Below are 23,267 nucleotides of genomic sequence, written 5' to 3'. Positions count from 1 at the left end.
CCCAAAAACTGGAGACTTATTGAAATGACATCACAAAGCGCTCACCTGAGTTCCCTTGGAGAGGATGTGATGTCTGTTACTGAAAAGGCAGATATCTGAAATCACGAACACTCCCTGGGGAAGCCATCCTCCCCCAAAAACTGGAGACTTATTGAAATGACATCACAAAGCGCTCACCTGAGTTCCCTTGGAGAGGAGGTGGTGTCTGTTACTGGGAACGGAGATATCCGAAAACATTCGCAATCACAGGGGTAGCCAACCTCCACCTAGAAAATGGAGACTTATTGAAATGACATCAAAAAGCGCTCACCAGAGTTCCCTTGGAGAGGAGGTGATGTCTGTTACTGAAAAGGCAGATATCTGAAATCACGAACAGTCCCAGGGGAAGCCAACCTCCCCCAAAAACTGGAGACGTATTGAAATGACATCACAAAGCGTTCACCTGAGTTCCCTTGGAGAGGAGGTGATGTCTGTTACTGGGAAGGGAGGTATCTGAAAACACTCGCAGTCACAGGGGAAGCCAACCTCCCCCAAAAACTGGAGACTTATTGAAATGACTTCACAAAGCGTTCACCTGAGTTCCCTTGGAGAGGATGTGATGTCTGTTACTGAAAAGGCAGATATCTGAAATCGCGAACAGTCCCAGGGGAAGCCATCCTCCCCCAAAAACTGGAGACTTATTGAAATGACATCACAAAGCGCTCACCTGAGTTCCCTTGGAGAGGATGTGATGTCTGTTACTGAAAAGGCAGATATCTGAAATCACGAACAGTCCCAGGGGAAGCCATCCTCCCCCAAAAACTGGAGACTTTTTGAAATGACATCACAAAGCGCTCACATGAGTTCCCTTGGAGAGGATGTGATGTCTGTTACTGAAAAGGCAGATATCTGAAATCACGAACAGTCCCAGGGGAAGCCAACCTCCCCCAAAAACTGGAGACTTATTGAAATGATATCACAAAGCGCTCACCTGAGTTCCCTTGGAGAGGATGTGATGTCTGTTCCTGAAAAGGGAGATATCCGAAAAGATTCGCAATCACAGGGGAAGCCAACCTCCACCTAGAAAATGGAGACTTATTAAAATGACATCAAAAAGAGTTCACCAGAGTTCCCTTGGAGAGGAGGTGGTGTCTGTTACTGGGAAGGGAGATACCTGAAAGCACTAGCAGTCACAGGGGAAGCCAACCTCACCCAGAAACTGGAGACTTATTGAAATGACATCACAAAGCGCTCACCTGAGTTCCCTTGGAGATGATGTGATGTCTGTTACTGAAAAGGCAGATATCTGAAATCACGAACAGTCCTAGGGGAAGCCAACCTCCCCCAAAAACTGGAGACTTATTGAAATGATATCACAAAGCGCTCACCTGAGTTCCCTTGGAGAGGAGGTGGTGTCTGTTACTGGTAACGGAGATATCCGAAAACATTCGCAATCACAGGGGTAGCCAACCTCACCCAAAAACTGGAGACTTATTGAAATGACATCACAAAGTGCTCACCTGAGTTCCCTTGGAGAGGATGTGATGTCTGTTACTGGGAACGGAGATATCTGAAAACATTCGCAATCACAGGGGTAGCCAACCTCCACCTAGAAAATGGAGACTTATTGAAATGACATCAAAAACAGTTCACCAGAGTTCCCTTGGAGATGATGTGATGTCTGTTACTGAAAAGGCAGATATCTGAAATCACGAACAGTCCCAGGGGAAGCCATCCTCCCCCAAAAACTGGAGACTTATTGAAATGACATCACAAAGCGCTCACCTGAGTTCCCTTGGAGAGGATGTGATGTCTGTTACTGGGAACGGAGATATCCGAAAAAATTCGCAATCACAGGGGTAGCCAACATCCACCTAGAAAATGGAGACTTATTGAAATGACATCAAAAACAGTTCACCAGAGTTCCCTTGGAGAGGAGGTGATGTCTGTTACTGGGAACGGAGATATCTGAAAACACTCGCAGTCACAGGGGAAGCCAACCTCCACCTAGAAACTGAAGACTTATCGAAATGACATCACAAATGAGAAATGACATTAGATGATGTCATTAGAGAAATGACATCACAAAGAAGTCACCTGAGTTTCCTTGGAGAGGAGGTGATGTCTGTTACTGGGAAGGGAGATATTAGAAAACACTAGCAGTCATAGTGGAAGCCAACCTCCCCCAAAAACTGGAGACTTATTGAAATGACATCAGAAAGAGCCGAGTTCCTTTGGACAGAAGGTTTTGTCTGTTACTTGGAAGGGAGGTATCTGAAATCACGAGCGGTCCCAGGGGAAGCCATCCTCCCCCAAATACTGGACACTTACTGAAATGACATCACAAAGCGCTCACCTGAGTTCCCTTGGAGAGGAGGTGGTGTCTGTTACTGGGAAGGGAGATATCTGAAATCACGAACAGTCCCAGGGGAAGCCATCCTCCCCCAAAAACTGGAGACTTATTGAAATGACATCACAAAGCGCTCACCTGAGTTCCCTTGGAGAGGATGTGATGTCTGTTACTGAAAAGGCAGATATCTGAAATCACGAACACTCCCTGGGGAAGCCATCCTCCCCCAAAAACTGGAGACTTATTGAAATGACATCACAAAGCGCTCACCTGAGTTCCCTTGGAGAGGAGGTGGTGTCTGTTACTGGGAACGGAGATATCCGAAAACATTCGCAATCACAGGGGTAGGCAACCTCCACCTAGAAAATGGAGACTTATTGAAATGACATCAAAAACAGTTCACCAGAGTTCCCTTGGAGATGATGTGATGTCTGTTACTGAAAAGGCAGATATCTGAAATCACGAACAGTCCCAGGGGAAGCCATCCTCCCCCAAAAACTGGAGACTTATTGAAATGACATCACAAAGCGCTCTCCTGAGTTCCCTTGGAGAGGATGTGATGTCTGTTACTGAAAAGGCAGATATCTGAAATCACGAACAGTCCCAGGGGAAGCCAACCTCCCCCAAAAACTGGAGACTTATTGAAATGATATCACAAAGCGCTCACCTGGGTTCCCTTGGAGAGGAGGTGGTGTCTGTTACTGGTAACGGAGATATCCGAAAACATTCGCAATCACAGGGGTAGCCAACCTCACCCAAAAACTGGAGACTTATTGAAATGACATCACAAAGCGCTCACCTGAGTTCCCTGGGACAGGATGTGATGTCTGTTACTGAAAAGGCAGATATCTGAAATCACGAACAATCCCAGGGGAAGCCATCCTCCCCCAAAAACTGGAGACTTATTGAAATGACATCACAAAGTGCTCACCTGAGTTCCCTTGGAGAGGATGTGATGTCTGTTACTGGGAAGGGAGGTATCTGAAAACACTCGCAGTCACAGGGGAAGCCAACCTCCCCCAAAAACTGGAGACGTATTGAAATGACATCACAAAGCGTTCACCTGAGTTCCCTTGGAGAGGAGGTGATGTCTGTTACTGGGAAGGGAGGTATCTGAAAACACTCGCAGTCACAGGGGAAGCCAACCTCCCCCAAAAACTGGAGACTTATTGAAATGACTTCACAAAGCGTTCACCTGAGTTCCCTTGGAGAGGATGTGATGTCTGTTACTGAAAAGGCAGATATCTGAAATCGCGAACAGTCCCAGGGGAAGCCATCCTCCCCCAAAAACTGGAGACTTATTGAAATGACATCACAAAGCGCTCACCTGAGTTCCCTTGGAGAGGATGTGATGTCTGTTACTGAAAAGGCAGATATCTGAAATCACGAACAGTCCCAGGGGAAGCCATCCTCCCCCAAAAACTGGAGACTTTTTGAAATGACATCACAAAGCGCTCACATGAGTTCCCTTGGAGAGGATGTGATGTCTGTTACTGAAAAGGCAGATATCTGAAATCACGAACAGTCCCAGGGGAAGACAACCTCCCCCAAAAACTGGAGACTTATTGAAATGATATCACAAAGCGTTCACCTGAGTTCCCTTGGAGAGGATGTGATGTCTGTTCCTGAAAAGGGAGATATCCGAAAAGATTCGCAATCACAGGGGAAGCCAACCTCCACCTAGAAAATGGAGACTTATTAAAATGACATCAAAAAGAGTTCACCAGAGTTCCCTTGGAGAGGAGGTGGTGTCTGTTACTGGGAAGGGAGATACCTGAAAGCACTAGCAGTCACAGGGGAAGCCAACCTCACCCAGAAACTGGAGACTTATTGAAATGACATCACAAAGCGCTCACCTGAGTTCCCTTGGAGATGATGTGATGTCTGTTACTGAAAAGGCAGATATCTGAAATCACGAACAGTCCCAGGGGAAGCCAACCTCCCCCAAAAACTGGAGACTTATTGAAATGATATCACAAAGCGCTCACCTGAGTTCCCTTGGAGAGGAGGTGGTGTCTGTTACTGGTAACGGAGATATCCGAAAACATTCGCAATCACAGGGGTAGCCAACCTCACCCAAAAACTGGAGACTTATTGAAATGACATCACAAAGCGCTCACCTGAGTTCCCTGGGAGAGGATGTGATGTCTGTTACTGAAAAGGCAGATATCTGAAATCACGAACAATCCCAGGGGAACCCATCCTCCCCCAAAAACTGGAGACTTATTGAAATGACATCACAAAGTGCTCACCTGAGTTCCCTTGGAGAGGATGTGATGTCTGTTACTGGGAACGGAGATATCTGAAAACATTCGCAATCACAGGGGTAGCCAACCTCCACCTAGAAAATGGAGACTTATTGAAATGACATCAAAAACAGTTCACCAGAGTTCCCTTGGAGATGATGTGATGTCTGTTACTGAAAAGGCAGATATCTGAAATCACGAACAGTCCCAGGGGAAGCCATCCTCCCCCAAAAACTGGAGACTTATTGAAATGACATCACAAAGCGCTCACCTGAGTTCCCTGGGAGAGGATGTGATGTCTGTTACTGAAAAGGCAGATATCTGAAATCACGAACAATCCCAGGGGAAGCCATCCTCCCCCAAAAACTGGAGACTTATTGAAATGACATCACAAAGTGCTCACCTGAGTTCCCTTGGAGAGGATGTGATGTCTGTTACTGGGAAGGGAGGTATCTGAAAACACTCGCAGTCACAGGGGAAGCCAACCTCCCCCAAAAACTGGAGACTTATTGAAATGACTTCACAAAGCGTTCACCTGAGTTCCCTTGGAGAGGATGTGATGTCTGTTACTGAAAAGGCAGATATCTGAAATCGCGAACAGTCCCAGGGGAAGCCATCCTCCCCCAAAAACTGGAGACTTATTGAAATGACATCACAAAGCGCTCACCTGAGTTCCCTTGGAGAGGATGTGATGTCTGTTACTGAAAAGGCAGATATCTGAAATCACGAACAGTCCCAGGGGAAGCCATCCTCCCCCAAAAACTGGAGACTTTTTGAAATGACATCACAAAGCGCTCACATGAGTTCCCTTGGAGAGGATGTGATGTCTGTTACTGAAAAGGCAGATATCTGAAATCACGAACAGTCCCAGGGGAAGACAACCTCCCCCAAACCTGGAGACTTATTGAAATGACATCACAAAGCGTTCACCTGAGTTCCCTTGGAGAGGATGTGATGTCTGTTACTGGGAAGGGAGATATCTGAAAACACTTGCAGTCACAGGGGAAGCCATCCTCCCCCAAAAACTGGAGACTTATTGAAATGATATCACAAAGCGTTCACCTGAGTTCCCTTGGAGAGGATGTGATGTCTGTTCCTGAAAAGGGAGATATCCGAAAAGATTCGCAATCACAGGGGAAGCCAACCTCCACCTAGAAAATGGAGACTTATTAAAATGACATCAAAAAGAGTTCACCAGAGTTCCCTTGGAGAGGAGGTGGTGTCTGTTACTGGGAAGGGAGATATCTGAAAGCACTAGCAGTCACAGGGGAAGCCAACCTCACCCAGAAACTGGAGACTTATTGAAATGACATCACAAAGCGCTCACCTGAGTTCCCTTGGAGATGATGTGATGTCTGTTACTGAAAAGGCAGATATCTGAAATCACGAACAGTCCCAGGGGAAGCCAACCTCCCCCAAAAACTGGAGACTTATGGAAATGATATCACAAAGCGCTCACCTGAGTTCCCTTGGAGAGGAGGTGGTGTCTGTTACTGGGAACGGAGATATCCGAAAACATTCGCAATCACAGGGGTAGCCAACCTCCACCTAGAAAATGGAGACTTATTGAAATGACATCAAAAACAGTTCACCAGAGTTCCCTTGGAGAGGATGTGATTTCTGTTACTGAAAAGGCAGATATCTGAAATCACGAACAGTCCCAGGGGAAGCCAACCTCCCCCAAAAACTGGAGACTTATTGAAATGATATCACAAAGCGCTCACCTGAGTTCCCTTGGAGAGGAGGTGGTGTCTGTTACTGGGAACGGAGATATCCGAAAACATTCGCAATCACAGGGGTAGCCAACCTCCACCTAGAAAATGGAGACTTATTGAAATGACATCAAAAAGAGTTCACCAGAGTTCCCTTGGAGAGGAGGTGATATCTGTTACTGGGAAGGAAGATATCTGAAAACACTCGCAGTCACAGGGGAAGCCAACCTCCCCCAAAAACTGGAGACTTATTGAAATGACTTCACAAAGCATTCACCTGAGTTCCCTTGGAGAGGATGTGATGTCTGTTCCTGAAAAGGGAGATATCCGAAAAGATTCGCAATCACAGGGGAAGCCAACCTCCACCTAGAAAATGGAGACGTATTAAAATGACATCAAAAAGAGTTCACTAGAGTTCCCTTGGAGAGGAGGTGGTGTCTGTTACTGGGAAGGGAGATATCTGAAAGCACTAGCAGTCACAGGGGAAGCCAACCTCACCCAAAAACTGGAGACTTATTGAAATGACATCACAAATGAGAAATGACATTAGATGATGTCATTAGAGAAATGACATCACAAAGAAGTCACCTGAGTTTCCTTGGAGAGGAGGTGATGTCTGTTACTGGGAAGGGAGATATCTGAAATCACGAACAGTCCCAGGGGAAGCCATCCTCCCCCAAAAACTGGAGACTTATTGAAATGACATCACAAAGCGCTCACCTGAGTTCCCTTGGAGAGGATGTGATGTCTGTTACTGGGAACGGAGATATCCGAAAAGATTCGCAATCACAGGGGTAGCCAACCTCCACCTAGAAAATGGAGACTTATTGAAATGACATCAAAAACAGTTCACCAGAGTTCCCTTGGAGAGGAGGTGATGTCTGTTACTGGGAAGGAAGATATCTGAAAACACTCTCAGTCACAGGGGAAGCCAACCTCCACCTAGAAACTGAAGACTTATCGAAATGACATCACAAATGAGAAATGACATTAGATGATGTCATTAGAGAAATGACATCACAAAGAAGTCACCTGAGTTTCCTTGGAGAGGAGGTGATGTCTGTTACTGGGAAGGGAGATATTAGAAAACACCAGCAGTCATAGTGGAAGCCAACCTCCCCCAAAAACTGGAGACTTATTGAAATGACATCAGAAAGAGCCGAGTTCCTTTGGACAGAAGGTTTTGTCTGTTACTTGGAAGGGAGGTATCTGAAATCACGAGCGGTCCCAGGGGAAGCCATCCTCCCCCAAATACTGGAGACTTACTGAAATGACATCACAAAGCGCTCACCTGAGTTCCCTTGGAGAGGAGGTGGTGTCTGCTACTGGGAACGGAGATATCCGAAAACATTCGCAATCACAGGGGTAGCCAACCTCCACCTAGAAAATGGAGACTTATTGAAATGACATCAAAAAGCGCTCACCAGAGTTCCCTTGGAGAGGAGGTGATGTCTGTTACTGAAAAGGCAGATATCTGAAATCACGAACAGTCCCAGGGGAAGCCATCCTCCCCCAAAAACTGGAGACTTATTGAAATGACATCACAAAGCGCTCACCTGAGTTCCCTTGGAGAGGATGTGATGTCTGTTACTGAAAAGGCAGATATCTGAAATCACGAACAATCCCAGGGGAAGCCATCCTCCCCCAAAAACTGGAGACTTATTCAAATGACATCACAAAGCGCTCACCTGAGTTCCCTTGGAGAGGATGTGATGTCTGTTACTGAAAAGGCAGATATCTGAAATCACGAACAGTCCCAGGGGAAGCCATCCTCCCCCAAAAACTGGAGACTTTTTGAAATGACATCACAAAGCGCTCACATGAGTTCCCTTGGAGAGGATGTGATGTCTGTTACTGAAAAGGCAGATATCTGAAATCACGAACAGTCCCAGGGGAAGACAACCTCCCCCAAACCTGGAGACTTATTGAAATGACATCACAAAGCGTTCACCTGAGTTCCCTTGGAGAGGATGTGGTCTGTTACTGGGAAGGGAGATATCTGAAAACACTCGCAGTCACAGGGGAAGCCATCCTCCCCCAAAAACTGGAGACTTATTGAAATGACATCACAAAGCGTTCACCTGAGTTCCCTTGGAGAGGATGTGATATCTGTTCCTGAAAAGGGAGATATCCGAAAAGATTCGCAATCACAGGGGTAGCCAACCTCCACCTAGAAAATGGAGACTTATTGAAATGACATCAAAAACAGTTCACCAGAGTTCCCTTGGAGATGATGTGATGTCTGTTACTGAAAAGGCAGATATCTGAAATCACGAACAGTCCCAGGGGAAGCCATCCTCCCCCAAAAACTGGAGACTTATTGAAATGACATCACAAAGCGCTCTCCTGAGTTCCCTTGGAGAGGATGTGATGTCTGTTACTGAAAAGGCAGATATCTGAAATCACGAACAGTCCCAGGGGAAGCCAACCTCCCCCAAAAACTGGAGACTTATTGAAATGATATCACAAAGCGCTCACCTGAGTTCCCTTGGAGAGGAGGTGGTGTCTGTTACTGGTAACGGAGATATCCGAAAACATTCGCAATCACAGGGGTAGCCAACCTCCCCCAAAAACTGGAGACGTATTGAAATGACATCACAAAGCGCTCACCTGAGTTCCCTTGGAGAGGAGGTGATGTCTGTTACTGGGAAGGGAGGTATCTGAAAACACTCGCAGTCACAGGGGAAGCCAACCTCCCCCAAAAACTGGAGACGTATTTAAATGACATCACAAAGCGTTCACCTGAGTTCCCTTGGAGAGGAGGTGATGTCTGTTACTGAAAAGGCAGATATCTGAAAACACTCGCAGTCACAGGGGAAGCCAACCTCCCCCAAAAACTGGAGCCGTATTGAAATGACATCACAAAGCGCTCACATGAGTTCCCTTGGAGAGGATGTGATGTCTGTTACTGAAAAGGCAGATATCTGAAATCACGAACAGTCCCAGGGGAAGCCAACCTCCCCCAAAAACTGGAGACTTATTGAAATGACTTCACAAAGCGTTCACCTGAGTTCCCTTGGAGAGGATGTGATGTCTGTTCCTGAAAAGGGAGATATCTGAAATCGCGAACAGTCCCAGGGGAAGCCATCCTCCCCCAAAAACTGGAGACTTATTGAAATGACATCACAAAGCGCTCACCTGAGTTCCCTTGGAGAGGATGTAATGTCTGTTACTGAAAAGGCAGATATCTGAAATCACGAACAGTCCCAGGGGAAGCCATCCTCCCCCAAAAACTGGAGACTTTTTGAAATGACATCACAAAGCGCTCACATGAGTTCCCTTGGAGAGGATGTGATGTCTGTTACTGAAAAGGCAGATATCTGAAATCACGAACAGTCCCAGGGGAAGACAACCTCCCCCAAACCTGGAGACTTATTGAAATGATATCACAAAGCGTTCACCTGAGTTCCCTTGGAGAGGATGTGATGTCTGTTACTGGGAAGGGAGATATCTGAAAACACTTGCAGTCACAGGGGAAGCCATCCTCCCCCAAAAACTGGAGACTTATTGAAATGATATCACAAAGCGTTCACCTGAGTTCCCTTGGAGAGGATGTGATGTCTGTTCCTGAAAAGGGAGATATCCGAAAAGATTCGCAATCACAGGGGAAGCCAACCTCCACCTAGAAAATGGAGACTTATTAAAATGACATCAAAAAGAGTTCACCAGAGTTCCCTTGGAGAGGAGGTGGTGTCTGTTACTGGGAAGGGAGATACCTGAAAGCACTAGCAGTCACAGGGGAAGCCAACCTCACCCAGAAACTGGAGACTTATTGAAATGACATCACAAAGCGCTCACCTGAGTTCCCTTGGAGATGATGTGATGTCTGTTACTGAAAAGGCAGATATCTGAAATCACGAACAGTCCCAGGGGAAGCCAACCTCCCCCAAAAACTGGAGACTTATTGAAATGATATCACAAAGCGCTCACCTGAGTTCCCTTGGAGAGGAGGTGGTGTCTGTTACTGGTAACGGAGATATCCGAAAACATTCGCAATCACAGGGGTAGCCAACCTCCACCTAGAAAATGGAGACTTATTGAAATGACATCAAAAACAGTTCACCAGAGTTCCCTTGGAGAGGATGTGATTTCTGTTACTGAAAAGGCAGATATCTGAAATCACGAACAGTCCCAGGGGAAGCCAACCTCCCCCAAAAACTGGAGACTTATTGAAATGATATCACAAAGCGCTCACCTGAGTTCCCTTGGAGAGGAGGTGGTGTCTGTTACTGGGAACGGAGATATCCGAAAACATTCGCAATCACAGGGGTAGCCAACCTCCACCTAGAAAATGGAGACTTATTGAAATGACATCAAAAAGAGTTCACCAAAGTTCCCTTGAAGAGGAGGTGATATCTGTTACTGGGAAGGAAGATATCTGAAAACACTCGCAGTCACAGGGGAAGCCAACTTCCCCCAAAAACTGGAGACTTATTGAAATGACTTCACAAAGCATTCACCTGAGTTCCCTTGGAGAGGATGTGATGTCTGTTCCTGAAAAGGGAGATATCCGAAAAGATTCGCAATCACAGGGGAAGCCAACCTCCACCTAGAAAATGGAGACGTATTAAAATGACATCAAAAAGAGTTCACCAGAGTTCCCTTGGAGAGGAGGTGGTGTCTGTTACTGGGAAGGGAGATATCTGAAAGCACTAGCAGTCACAGGGGAAGCCAACCTCACCCAAAAACTGGAGACTTATTGAAATGACATCACAAATGAGAAATGACATTAGATGATGTCATTAGAGAAATGACATCACAAAGAAGTCACCTGAGTTTCCTTGGAGAGGAGGTGATGTCTGTTACTGGGAAGGGAGATATCTGAAATCACGAACAGTCCCAGGGGAAGCCATCCTCCCCCAAAAACTGGAGACTTATTGAAATGACATCACAAAGCGCTCACCTGAGTTCCCTTGGAGAGGATGTGATGTCTGTTACTGGGAACGGAGATATCCGAAAAGATTCGCAATCACAGGGGTAGCCAACCTCCACCTAGAAAATGGAGACTTATTGAAATGACATCAAAAACAGTTCACCAGAGTTCCCTTGGAGAGGAGGTGGTGTCTGTTACTGGGAAGGAAGATATCTGAAAACACTCTCAGTCACAGGGGAAGCCAACCTCCACCTAGAAACTGAAGACTTATCGAAATGACATCACAAATGAGAAATGACATTAGATGATGTCATTAGAGAAATGACATCACAAAGAAGTCACCTGAGTTTCCTTGGAGAGGAGGTGATGTCTGTTACTGGGAAGGGAGATATTAGAAAACACTAGCAGTCATAGTGGAAGCCAACTTCCCCCAAAAACTGGAGACTTATTGAAATGACATCAGAAAGAGCCGAGTTCCTTTGGACAGAAGGTTTTGTCTGTTACTTGGAAGGGAGGTATCTGAAATCACGAGCGGTCCCAGGGGAAGCCATCCTCCCCCAAATACTGGAGACTTACTGAAATGACATCACAAAGCGCTCACCTGAGTTCCCTTGGAGAGGAGGTGGTGTCTGTTACTGGGAACGGAGATATCCGAAAACATTCGCAATCACAGGGGTAGCCAACCTCCACCTAGAAACTGAAGACTTATTGAAATGACATCACAAATGAGAAATGACATTAGATGATGTCATTAGAGAAATGACATCACAAAGAAGTCACCTGAGTTTCCTTGGAGAGGAGGTGATGTCTGTTACTGGGAAGGGAGACATTAGAAAACACTAGCAGTCATAGTGGAAGCCAACCTCTCCCAAAAACTGGAGACTTACTGAAATGAAATCAGAAAGAGACGAGTTCCTTTGGACAGAAGGTTTTGTCTGTTACTTGGAAGGGAGGTATCTGAAATCTCAAGCGGTCCCAGGGGAAGCCATCCTCCCCCAAAAACTGGAGACTTACTGAAATGATATCACAAAGCGCTCACCTGAGTTCCCTTGGAGAGGAGGTGGTGTCTGTTACTGGGAAGGGAGATATCTGAAATCACGAACAGTCCCAGGGGAAGCCATCCTCCTCCAAAAACTGGAGACTTATTGAAATGATATCACAAAGCGCTCACCTGAGTTTCCTTGGAGAGGATGTGATGTCTGTTACTGAAAAGGCAGATATCTGAAATCACGAACAGTCCCAGGGGAAGCCATCCTCCCCCAAAAACTGGAGACTTATTGAAATGACATCACAAAGCTCTCACCTGAGTTCCCTTGGAGAGGATGTGATGTCTGTTACTGAAAAGGCAGATATCTGAAATCACGAACAGTCCCAGGGGAAGCCAACCTCCCCCAAAAACTGGAGACTTATTGAAATGATATCACAAAGCCCTCACCTGAGTTCCCTTGGAGAGGAGGTGGTGTCTGTTACTGGGAACGGAGATATCCGAAAACATTCGCAATCACAGGGGTAGCCAACCTCCACCTAGAAAATGGAGACTTATTGAAATGACATCAAAAAGCGCTCACCAGAGTTCCCTTGGAGAGGAGGTGATGTCTGTTACTGAAAAGGCAGATATCTGAAATCATGAACAGTCCCAGGGGAAGCCAACCTCCCCCAAAAACTGGAGACTTATTGAAATGATATCACAAAGCGCTCACCTGAGTTCCCTTGGAGAGGAGGTGGTGTCTGTTACTGGGAACGGAGATATCCGAAAACATTCGCAATCACAGGGGTAGCCAACCTCCACCTATAAAATGGAGACTTATTGAAATGACATCAAAAACAGTTCACCAGAGTTCCCTTGGAGATGATGTGATGTCTGTTACTGAAAAGGCAGATATCTGAAATCACGAACAGTCCCAGGGGAAGCCAACCTCCCCCAAAAACTGGAGACTTATTGAAATGACATCACAAAGTGCTCACCAGAGTTCCCTTGGAGAGGATCTGATGTCTGTTACTGGTAAGGGAGATATCTGAAAACACTCGCAATCACAGGGGAAGCCAACCTCCACCTAGAAACTGAAGACTTATTGAAATGACATCACAAATGAGAAATGACATTAGATGATGTCATTAGAGAAGTGACATCACAAAGAAGTCACCTGAGTTTCCTTGGAGAGGAGGTGATGTCTGTTACTGTGAAGGGAGATATTAGAAAACAGTAGCAGTCATAGTGGAAGCCAACCTCCCCCAAAAACTGGAGACTTATTGAAATGACATCAGAAAGAGCCGAGTTCCTTTGGACAGAAGGTTTTGTCTGTTACTTGGAAGGGAGGTATCTGAAATCACGAGCGGTCCCAGGGAAAGCCATCCTCCCCCAAAAACTGGAGACTTACTGAAATGATATCACAAAGCGCTCACCTGAGTTTCCTTGGAGAGGAGGTGGTGTCTGTTACTGGGAACGGAGATATCCGAAAACATTCGCAATCACAGGGGTAGCCAACCTCCACCTAGAAAATGGAGACTTATTGAAATGACATCAAAAAGAGTTCACCAGAGATCCCTTGGAGAGGAGGTGATGTCTGTTACTGGGAAGGAAGATATCTGAAAACATTCGCAGTCACAGGGGAAGCCAACCTCCCCCCAAAACTGGAGACGTATTGACATGACATCACAAAGCGTTCACCTGAGTTCTCTTGGAGAGGAGGTGCTGTCTGTTACTGGGAAGGGAGATATCTGAAAGCACTAGCAGTCACAGGGGAAGCCAACCTCACCCAAAAACTGGAGACTTATTGAAATGACATCACAAAGCGCTCACCTGAGTTCCCTTGGAGAGGATGTGATGTCTGTTACTGAAAAGGCAGATATCTGAAATCACGAACAGTCCGAGGGGAAGCCATCCTCCCCCAAAAACTGGAGACTTATTGAAATGACATCACAAAGCGCTCACCTGAGTTCCCTTGGGGAGGAGGTGATGTCTGTTACTGAAAAGGCAGATATCTGAAATCACGAACAGTCCCAGGGGAAGCCATCCTCCCCCAAAAACTGGAGACTTATTGAAATGACATCACAAAGCGCTCACCTGAGTTCCCTGGGAGAGGATGTGATGTCTGTTACTGAAAAGGCAGATATCTGAAATCACGAACAATCCCAGGGGAAGCCATCCTCCCCCAAAAACTGGAGACTTATTGAAATGACATCACAAAGTGCTCACCAGAGTTCCCTTGGAGAGGATGTGATGTCTGTTACTGGGAAGGGAGATATCTGAAAACACTCGCAGTCCCAGGGGAAGCCATCCTCCCCCAAAAACTGGAGACTTATTGAAATGACATCACAAAGAGCTCACCTGAGTTCCCATGGAGAGGATGTGATGTCTGTTACTGGGAAGGGAGATATCTGAAAACACTAGCAGTCACAGGGGAAGCCATCCTCCCCCAAAAACTGGAGACTTATTGAAATGACATCACAAAGCGCTCACCTGAGTTCCCTTGGAGAGGATGTGATGTCTGTTACTGAAAAGGCAGATATCTGAAATCACGAACAGTCCCAGGGGAAGCCAACCTCCCCCAAAAACTGGAGACTTACTGAAATGATATCACAAAGCGCTCACCTGAGTTCCCTTGGAGAGGAGGTGGTGTCTGTTACTGGGAACGGAGATATCCGAAAACATTCGCAATCACAGGGGTAGCCAACCTCCACCTAGAAAATGGAGACTTATTGAAATGACATCAAAAACAGTTCACCAGAGTTCCCTTGGAGATGATGTGATTTCTGTTACTGAAAAGGCAGATATCTGAAATCACGAACAGTCCCAGGGGAAGCCATCCTCCCCCAAAAACTGGAGACTTATTGAAATGACATCACAAAGCGCTCACCTGAGTTCCCTTGGAGAGGATGTGATGTCTGTTACTGAAAAGGCAGATATCTGAAATCACGAACAGTCCCAGGGGAAGCCAACCTCCCCCAAAAACTGGAGACTTATTGAAATGACATCACAAAGTGCTCACCAGAGTTCCCTTGGAGAGGATCTGATGTCTGTTACTGGTAAGGGAGATATCTGAAAACACTCGCAATCACAGGGGAAGCCAACCTCCACCTAGAAACTGAAGACTTATTGAAATGACATCACAAATGAGAAATGACATTAGATGATGTCATTAGAGAAATGACATCACAAAGAAGTCACCTGAGTTTCCTTGGAGAGGAGGTGATGTCTGTTACTGTGAAGGGAGATATTAGAAAACAGTAGCAGTCATAGTGGAAGCCAACCTCCCCCAAAAACTGGAGACTTATTGAAATGACATCAGAAAGAGCCGAGTTCCTTTGGACAGAAGGTTTTGTCTGTTACTTGGAAGGGAGGTATCTGAAATCACGAGCGGTCCCAGGGAAAGCCATCCTCCCCCAAAAACTGGAGACTTACTGAAATGATATCACAAAGCGCTCACCTGAGTTTCCTTGGAGAGGAGGTGGTGTCTGTTACTGGGAACTGAGATATCCGAAAACATTCGCAATCACAGGGGTAGCCAACCTCCACATAGAAAATGGAGACTTATTGAAATGACATCAAAAAGAGTTCACCAGAGTTCCCTTGGAGAGGAGGTGATGTCTGTTACTGGGAAGGAAGATATCTGAAAACATTCGCAGTCACAGGGGAAGGCAACCACCCCCCAAAACTGGAGACGTATTGAAATGACATCACAAAGCGTTCACCTGAGTTCTCTTGGAGAGGAGGTGGTGTCTGTTACTGGGAAGGGAGATATCTGAAAGCACTAGCAGTCACAGGGGAAGCCAACCTCACCCAAAAACTGGAGACTTATTGAAATGACATCACAAAGCGCTCACCTGAGTTCCCTTGGAGAGGATGTGATGTCTGTTACTGAAAAGGCAGATATCTGAAATCACGAACAGTCCGAGGGGAAGCCATCCTCCCCCAAAAACTGGAGACTTATTGAAATGACATCACAAAGCGCTCACCTGAGTTCCCTTGGGGAGGAGGTGATGTCTGTTACTGAAAAGGCAGATATCTGAAATCACGAACAGTCCCAGGGGAAGCCATCCTCCCTCAAAAACTGGAGACTTATTGAAATGACATCACAAAGCGCTCACCTGAGTTCCCTTGGAGAGGATGTGATGTCTGTTACTGAAAAGGCAGATATCTGAAATCACGAACAGTCCCAGGGGAAGCCATCCTCCCCCAAAAACTGGAGACTTATTGAAATGACATCACAAAGCGCTCACCTGAGTTCCCTGGGAGAGGATGTGATGTCTGTTACTGAAAAGGCAGATATCTGAAATCACGAACAATCCCAGGGGAAGCCATCCTCCCCCAAAAACTGGAGACTTATTGAAATGACATCACAAAGTGTTCACCAGAGTTCCCTTGGAGAGGATGTGATGTCTGTTACTGGGAAGGGAGATATCTGAAAACACTCGCAGTCACAGGGGAAGCCAACCTCCCCCAAAAACTGGAGACTTATTGAAATGACTTCACAAAGCATTCACCTGAGTTCCTTTGGAGAGGATGTGATGTCTGTTCCTGAAAAGGGAGATATCCGAAAAGATTCGCAATCACAGGGGAAGCCAACCACCACCTAGAAAATGGAGACGTATTAAAATGACATCAAAAAGAGTTCACCAGAGTTCCCTTGGAGAGGAGGTGGTGTCTGTTACTGCGAAGGGAGATATCTGAAAGCACTAGCAGTCACAGGGGAAGCCAACCTCACCCAAAAACTGGAGACTTATTGAAATGATATAACAAAGCGCTCACCTGAGTTCCCTCGGAGAGGATGTGATGTCTGTTACTGAAAAGGCAGATATCTGAAATAACGAGCAGTCCCAGGGGAAGCCATCCTCCCCCAAAAACTGGAGACTTATTGAAATGACATCACAAAGCGCTCACCTGAGTTCCCTTGGAGAGGATGTGATGTCTGTTACTGGGAACGGAGATATCCGAAAAGATTCGCAATCACAGGGGTAGCCAACATCCACCTAGAAAATGGAGACTTATTGAAATGACATCAAAAACAGTTCACCAGAGTTCCCTTGGAGAGGAGGTGATGTCTGTTACTGGGAAGGAAGATATCTGAAAACACTCGCAGTCACAGGGGAAGCCAACCTCCACCTAGAAACTGAAGACTTATCGAAATGACATCACAAATGAGAAATGACATTAGATGATGTCATTAGAGAAATGACATCACAAAGAAGTCACCTGAGTTTCCTTGGAGAGGAGGTGATGTCTGTTACTGGGAAGGGAGATATTAGAAAACACTAGCAGTCATAGTGGAAGCCAACCTCCCCCAAAAACTGGAGACTTATTGAAATGACATCAGAAAGAGCCGAGTTCCTTTGGACAGAAGGTTTTGTCTGTTACTTGGAAGGGAGGTATCTGAAATCACGAGCGGTCCCAGGGAAAGCCATCCTCCCCCAAAAACAGGAGACTTACTGAAATGATATCACAAAGCGCTCACCTGAGTTTCCTTGGAGAGGAGGTGGTGTCTGTTACTGGGAACGGAGATATCCGAAAACATTCGCAATCACAGGGGTAGCCAACCTCCACCTAGAAAATGGAGACTTATTGAAATGACATCAAAAAGAGTTCACCGGAGTTCCCTTGGAGAGGAGGTGATGTCTGTTACTGGGAAGGTAGATATCTGAAAACATTCGCAGTCACAGGGCAAGCCAACCTCCCCCCAAAACTGGAGACGTATTGAAATGACATCACAAAGCGTTCACCTGAGTTCCCTTGGAGAGGAGGTGATGTCTGTTACTGAAAATGCAGATATCTGAAATCACGAACAGTCCGAGGGGAAGCCATCCTCCCCCAAAAACTGGAGACTTATTGAAATGACATCACAAAGCGCTCACCTGAGTTCCCTTGGGGAGGAGGTGATGTCTGTTACTGAAAAGGCAGATATCTGAAATCACGAACAGTCCCAGGGGAAGCCATCCTCCCCCAAAAACTGGAGACTTATTGAAATGACATCACAAAGCTCTCACCTGAGTTCCCTTGGAGAGGATGTGATGTCTGTTACTGAAAAGGCAGATATCTGAAATCACGAACAGTCCCAGGGGAAGCCATCCTCCCCCAAAAACTGGAGACTTATTGAAATGACATCACAAAGCGTTCACCTGAGTTCCCTGGGAGAGGATGTGATGTCTGTTACTGAAAAGGCAGGTATCTGAAATCACGAACAATCCCAGGGGAAGCCATCCTCCCCCAAAAACTGGAGACTTATTGAAATGACATCACAAAGTGCTCACCTGAGTTCCCTTGGAGAGGATGTGATGTCTGTTACTGGGAAGGGAGGTATCTGAAAACACTCGCAGTCACAGGGGAAGCCAACCTCCCCCAAAAACTGGAGACGTATTGAAATGACATCACAAAGCGTTCACCTGAGTTCCCTTGGAGAGGAGGTGATGTCTGTTACTGGGAAGGGAGGTATCTGAAAACACTCGCAGTCACAGGGGAAGCCAACCTCCCCCAAAAACTGGAGACTTATTGAAATGATATCACAAAGCGCTCACCTGAGTTCCCTTGGAGAGGAGGTGGTGTCTGTTACTGGGAACGGAGATATCCGAAAACATTCGCAATCACAGGGGTAGCCAACCTCCACCTAGAAAATGGAGACTTATTGAAATGACATCAAAAACAGTTCACCAGAGTTCCCTTGGAGATGATGTGATGTCTGTTACTGAAAAGGCAGATATCTGAAATCACGAATAGTCCCAGGGGAAGCCATCCTCCCCCAAAAACTGGAGACTTATTGAAATGACATCACAAAGCGCTCACCTGAGTTCCCTTGGAGAGGATGTGATGTCTGTTACTGAAAAGGCAGATATCTGAAATCGCGAACAGTCCCAGGGGAAGCCATCCTCCCCCAAAAACTGGAGACTTTTTGAAATGACATCACAAAGCGCTCACCTGAGTTCCCTTGGAGAGGATGTGATGTCTGTTACTGAAAAGGCAGATATCTGAAATCACGAACAGTCCCAGGGGAAGCCATCCTCCCCCAAAAACTGGAGACTTATTGAAATGACATCACAAAGCGCTCACCTGAGTTCCCTTGGAGAGGATGTGATGTCTGTTACTGAAAAGGCAGATATCTGAAATCACGAACATTCCCAGGGGAAGCCAACCTCCCCCAAAAACTGGAGACTTATTGAAATGACATCACAAAGTGCTCACCAGAGTTCCCTTGGAGAGGAGGTGATGTCTGTTACTGGGGAGGGAGATATCTGAAAACAATCGCAGTCACAGGGGAAGCCAACCTCCCCCAAGAACTGGAGACTTATTGAAATGACTTCACAAAGCGTTCACCTGAATTTCCTTGGAGAGGATGTGATGTCTGTTACTGAATAGGCAGATATCTGAAATCACGAACAGTCCCAGGGGAAGCCAACCTCACCCAAAAACTGGAGACTTATTGAAATGATATCACAAAGCGCTCACCTGAGTTTCCTTGGAGAGGAGGTGGTGTCTGTTAACGGGAACAGAGATATCCGAAAACATTCGCAATCACAGGGGTAGCCAACCTCCACCTAGAAACTGAAGGCTTATTGAAATGACATCACAAATGAGAAATGACATTAGATGATGTCATTAGAGAAATGACATCACAAAGAAGTCACCTGAGTTTCCTTGGAGAGGAGGTGATGTCTGTTACTGGGAAGGGAGACATTAGAAAACACTAGCAGTCATAGTGGAAGCCAACCTCCCCCAAAAACTGGAGAATTATTGAAATGAAATCAGAAAGAGACGAGTTCCTTTGGACAGAAGGTTTTGTCTGTTACTTGGAAGGGAGGTATCTGAAATCTCGAGTGGTCCCAGGGGAAGCCATCCTCCCCCAAAAACTGGAGACTTACTGAAATGATATCACAAAGCGCTCACCTGAGTTCCCTTGGAGAGGAGGGGGTGTCTGTTACTGGGAAGGGAGATATCTGAAATCACGAACAGTCCCAGGGGAAGCCATCCTCCTCCAAAAACTGGAGACTTATTGAAATGATATCACAAAGCGCTCACCTGAGTTTCCTTGGAGAGGATGTGATGTCTGTTACTGAAAAGGCAGATATCTGAAATCACGAACAGTCCCAGGGGAAGCCATCCTCCCCCAAAAACTGGAGACTTATTTAAATGACATCACAAAGCGCTCACCTGAGTTCCCTTGGAGAGGATGTGATGTCTGTTACTGAAAAGGCAGATATCTGAAATCACGAACAGTCCCAGGGGAAGCCAACCTCCCCCAAAAACTGGAGACGTATTGAAATGACATCACAATGCATTCACCTGAGTTCCCTTGGAGAGGATGTGATGTCTGTTCCTGAAAAGGGAGATATCCGAAAAGATTCGCAATCACAGGGGAAGGCAACCTCCCCGAAAAACTGGAGACGTATTGAAATGACAGCACAAAGCGTTCACCTGAGTTCCCTTGGAAAGGAGGTGATGTCTGTTACTGAGAAGGAAGATATCGGAAAACACTCGTAGTCACAGGGGAAGCCAACCTCACCCAAAAACTGGAGACTTATTGAAATGACATCACAAAGTGCTCACCAGAGTTCTCTTGGAGAGGATGTGATGTCTGTTACTGGGAAGGGAGATATCTGAAAACACACGCAGTCACAGGGGAAGACAACCTCCCCCAAAAACTGGAGACTTATTGAGATGATATCAGAAAGCGCTCACCTGAGTTCCCTTGGAGAGGAGGTGGTGTCTGTTACTGGGAATGGAGATATCCGAAAACATTCGCAATCACAGGGGTAGCCAACCTCCACCTAGAAAATGGAGACTTCTTGAAATGACATCAAAAAGAGTTCACCAGAGTTCCCTTGGAGAGCAGGTGATGTCTGTTACTGGGAAGGGAGATATCTGAAAACACTCGCAGTCAAAGGGGAAGACAACCTCCCCCAAAAACTGGAGACGTATTGAAATGACATCACAAAGCGTTCACCTGAGTTCCCTTGGAGAGGAGGTGATGTCTGTTACTGGGAAGGTAGATATCTGAAAACACTCGCAGTCACAGGGGAAGCCAACCTCCCCCAAAAACTGGAGACTTATTGAAATGACTTCACAAAGCGTTCACCTGAGTTCCCTTGGAGAGGAGGTGATTTCTGTTACTGAAAAGGCAGATATCTGAAATCACGAACAGTCCCAGGGGAAGCCATCCTCCGCCAAAAACTGGAGACTTATTGAAATGACTTCACAAAGCACTCACCTGAGTTCCCTTGGAGAGGATGTGATGTCTGTTATTGAAAAGGCAGATATCTGAAATCACGAACAATCCCAGGGGAAGCCATCCTCCCCCAAAAACTGGAGACTTATTGAAATGACTTCACAAAGCGCTCACCTGAGTTCCCTTGGAGAGGATGTGATGTCTGTTATTGAAAAGGCAGATATCTGAAATCACGAACAGTCCCAGGGAAAGCCATCCTCCCCCAAAAACTGGAGACTTATTGAAATGACATCACAAAGCGCTCACCTGAGTTCCCTTGGAGAGGAGGTGATTTCTGTTACTGAAAAGGCAGATATCTGAAATCACGAACAGTCCCAGGGGAAGCCATCCTCCCCCAAAAACTGGAGACTTATTGAAATGACATCACAAAGTGCTCACCTGAGTTACCTTGGGGAGGAGGTGATGTCTGTTACTGGGAAAGGAGATATCTGAAAACACTCGCAGTCATAGTGGAAGCCAACCTCCCCCAAAAACTGGAGACTTATTGAAATGACATCACAAAGTGCTCACCAGAGTTCCCTTGGAGAGGATGTGATGTCTGTTACTGGGAAGGGAGATATCTGAAAAGATTCGCAATCACAGGGGAAGCCAACCTCACCCAAAAACTGGAGACTTATTGAAATGACATCACAAAGCGCTCACCAGAGTTTCCTTGGAGAGGATGTGATGTCTGTTACTGGGAACGGAGATATCTGAAAACACTCGCAGTCACAGGGGAAGCCAACCTCCCCCAAAAACTGGAGACGTATTGAAATGACTTCACAAAGCGTTCACCTGAGTTCCCTTGGAGAGGATGTCATGTCTGTTCCTGAAAAGGCAGATATCTGAAATCACGAACAGTCCCAGGGGAAGACAACCTCCCCCAAAAACTGGAGACTTATTGAAATGATATCACAAAGCGCTCACCTGAGTTCCCTTGGAGAGGATGTGATGTCTGTTACTGGGAAGGGAGATATCTGAAATCACGAACAGTCCCAGGGGAAGCCATCCTCCCCCAAAAACTGGAGACTTATTGAAATGACATCACAAAGCGCTCACCTGAGTTCCCTTGGAGAGGAGGTGGTCTCTGTTACTGGGAAGGGAGATATCTGAAAGCACTAGCAGTCATAGTGGAAGCCAACCTCCCCCAAAAACTGGAGACTTATTGAAATGACATCACAAAGCGCTCACCTGAGTTTCCTTGGAGAGGATGTGATGTCTGTTACTGAAAAGGGAGATATCTGAAATCACGAACAGTCCCAGGGGAAGCCATCCTCCCCCAAAAACTGGAGGCTTTTTGAAATGACATCACAAAGCGCTCACCTGAGTTCCCTTGGAGAGGAGGTGATGTCTGTTACTGAAAAGGCAGATATCTGAAATCACGAACAGTCCCAGGGGAAGCCATCCTCCCCCAAAAACTGGAGACTTATTGAAATGACATCACAAAGCGCTCACCTGAGTTCCCTGGGAGAGGATGTGATGTCTGTTACTGAAAAGGCAGATATCTGAAATCACGAACAATCCCAGGGGAAGCCATCCTCCCCCAAAAACTGGAGACTTATTGAAATGACATCACAAAGTGCTCACCAGAGTTCCCTTGGAGAGGATGTGATGTCTGTTACTGGGAAGGGAGATATCTGAAAACACTCGCAGTCCCAGGGGAAGCCATCCTCCCCCAAAAACTGGAGACTTATTGAAATGACATCACAAAGAGCTCACCTGAGTTCCCATGGAGAGGATGTGATGTCTGTTACTGGGAAGGGAGATATCTGAAAACACTAGCAGTCACAGGGGAAGCCATCCTCCCCCAAAAACTGGAGACTTATTGAAATGACATCACAAAGCGCTCACCTGAGTTCCCTTGGAGAGGATGTGATGTCTGTTACTGAAAAGGCAGATATCTGAAATCACGAACAG

The sequence above is a fragment of the Paroedura picta genome, chromosome 10, assembly GCF_049243985.1.
Source record: "Paroedura picta isolate Pp20150507F chromosome 10, Ppicta_v3.0, whole genome shotgun sequence".
Classification (NCBI taxonomy): domain Eukaryota; kingdom Metazoa; phylum Chordata; class Lepidosauria; order Squamata; family Gekkonidae; genus Paroedura; species Paroedura picta.
The sequence above is the reverse complement of the archived record's forward strand: the minus strand, read 5'-3'. Positions refer to the sequence as shown.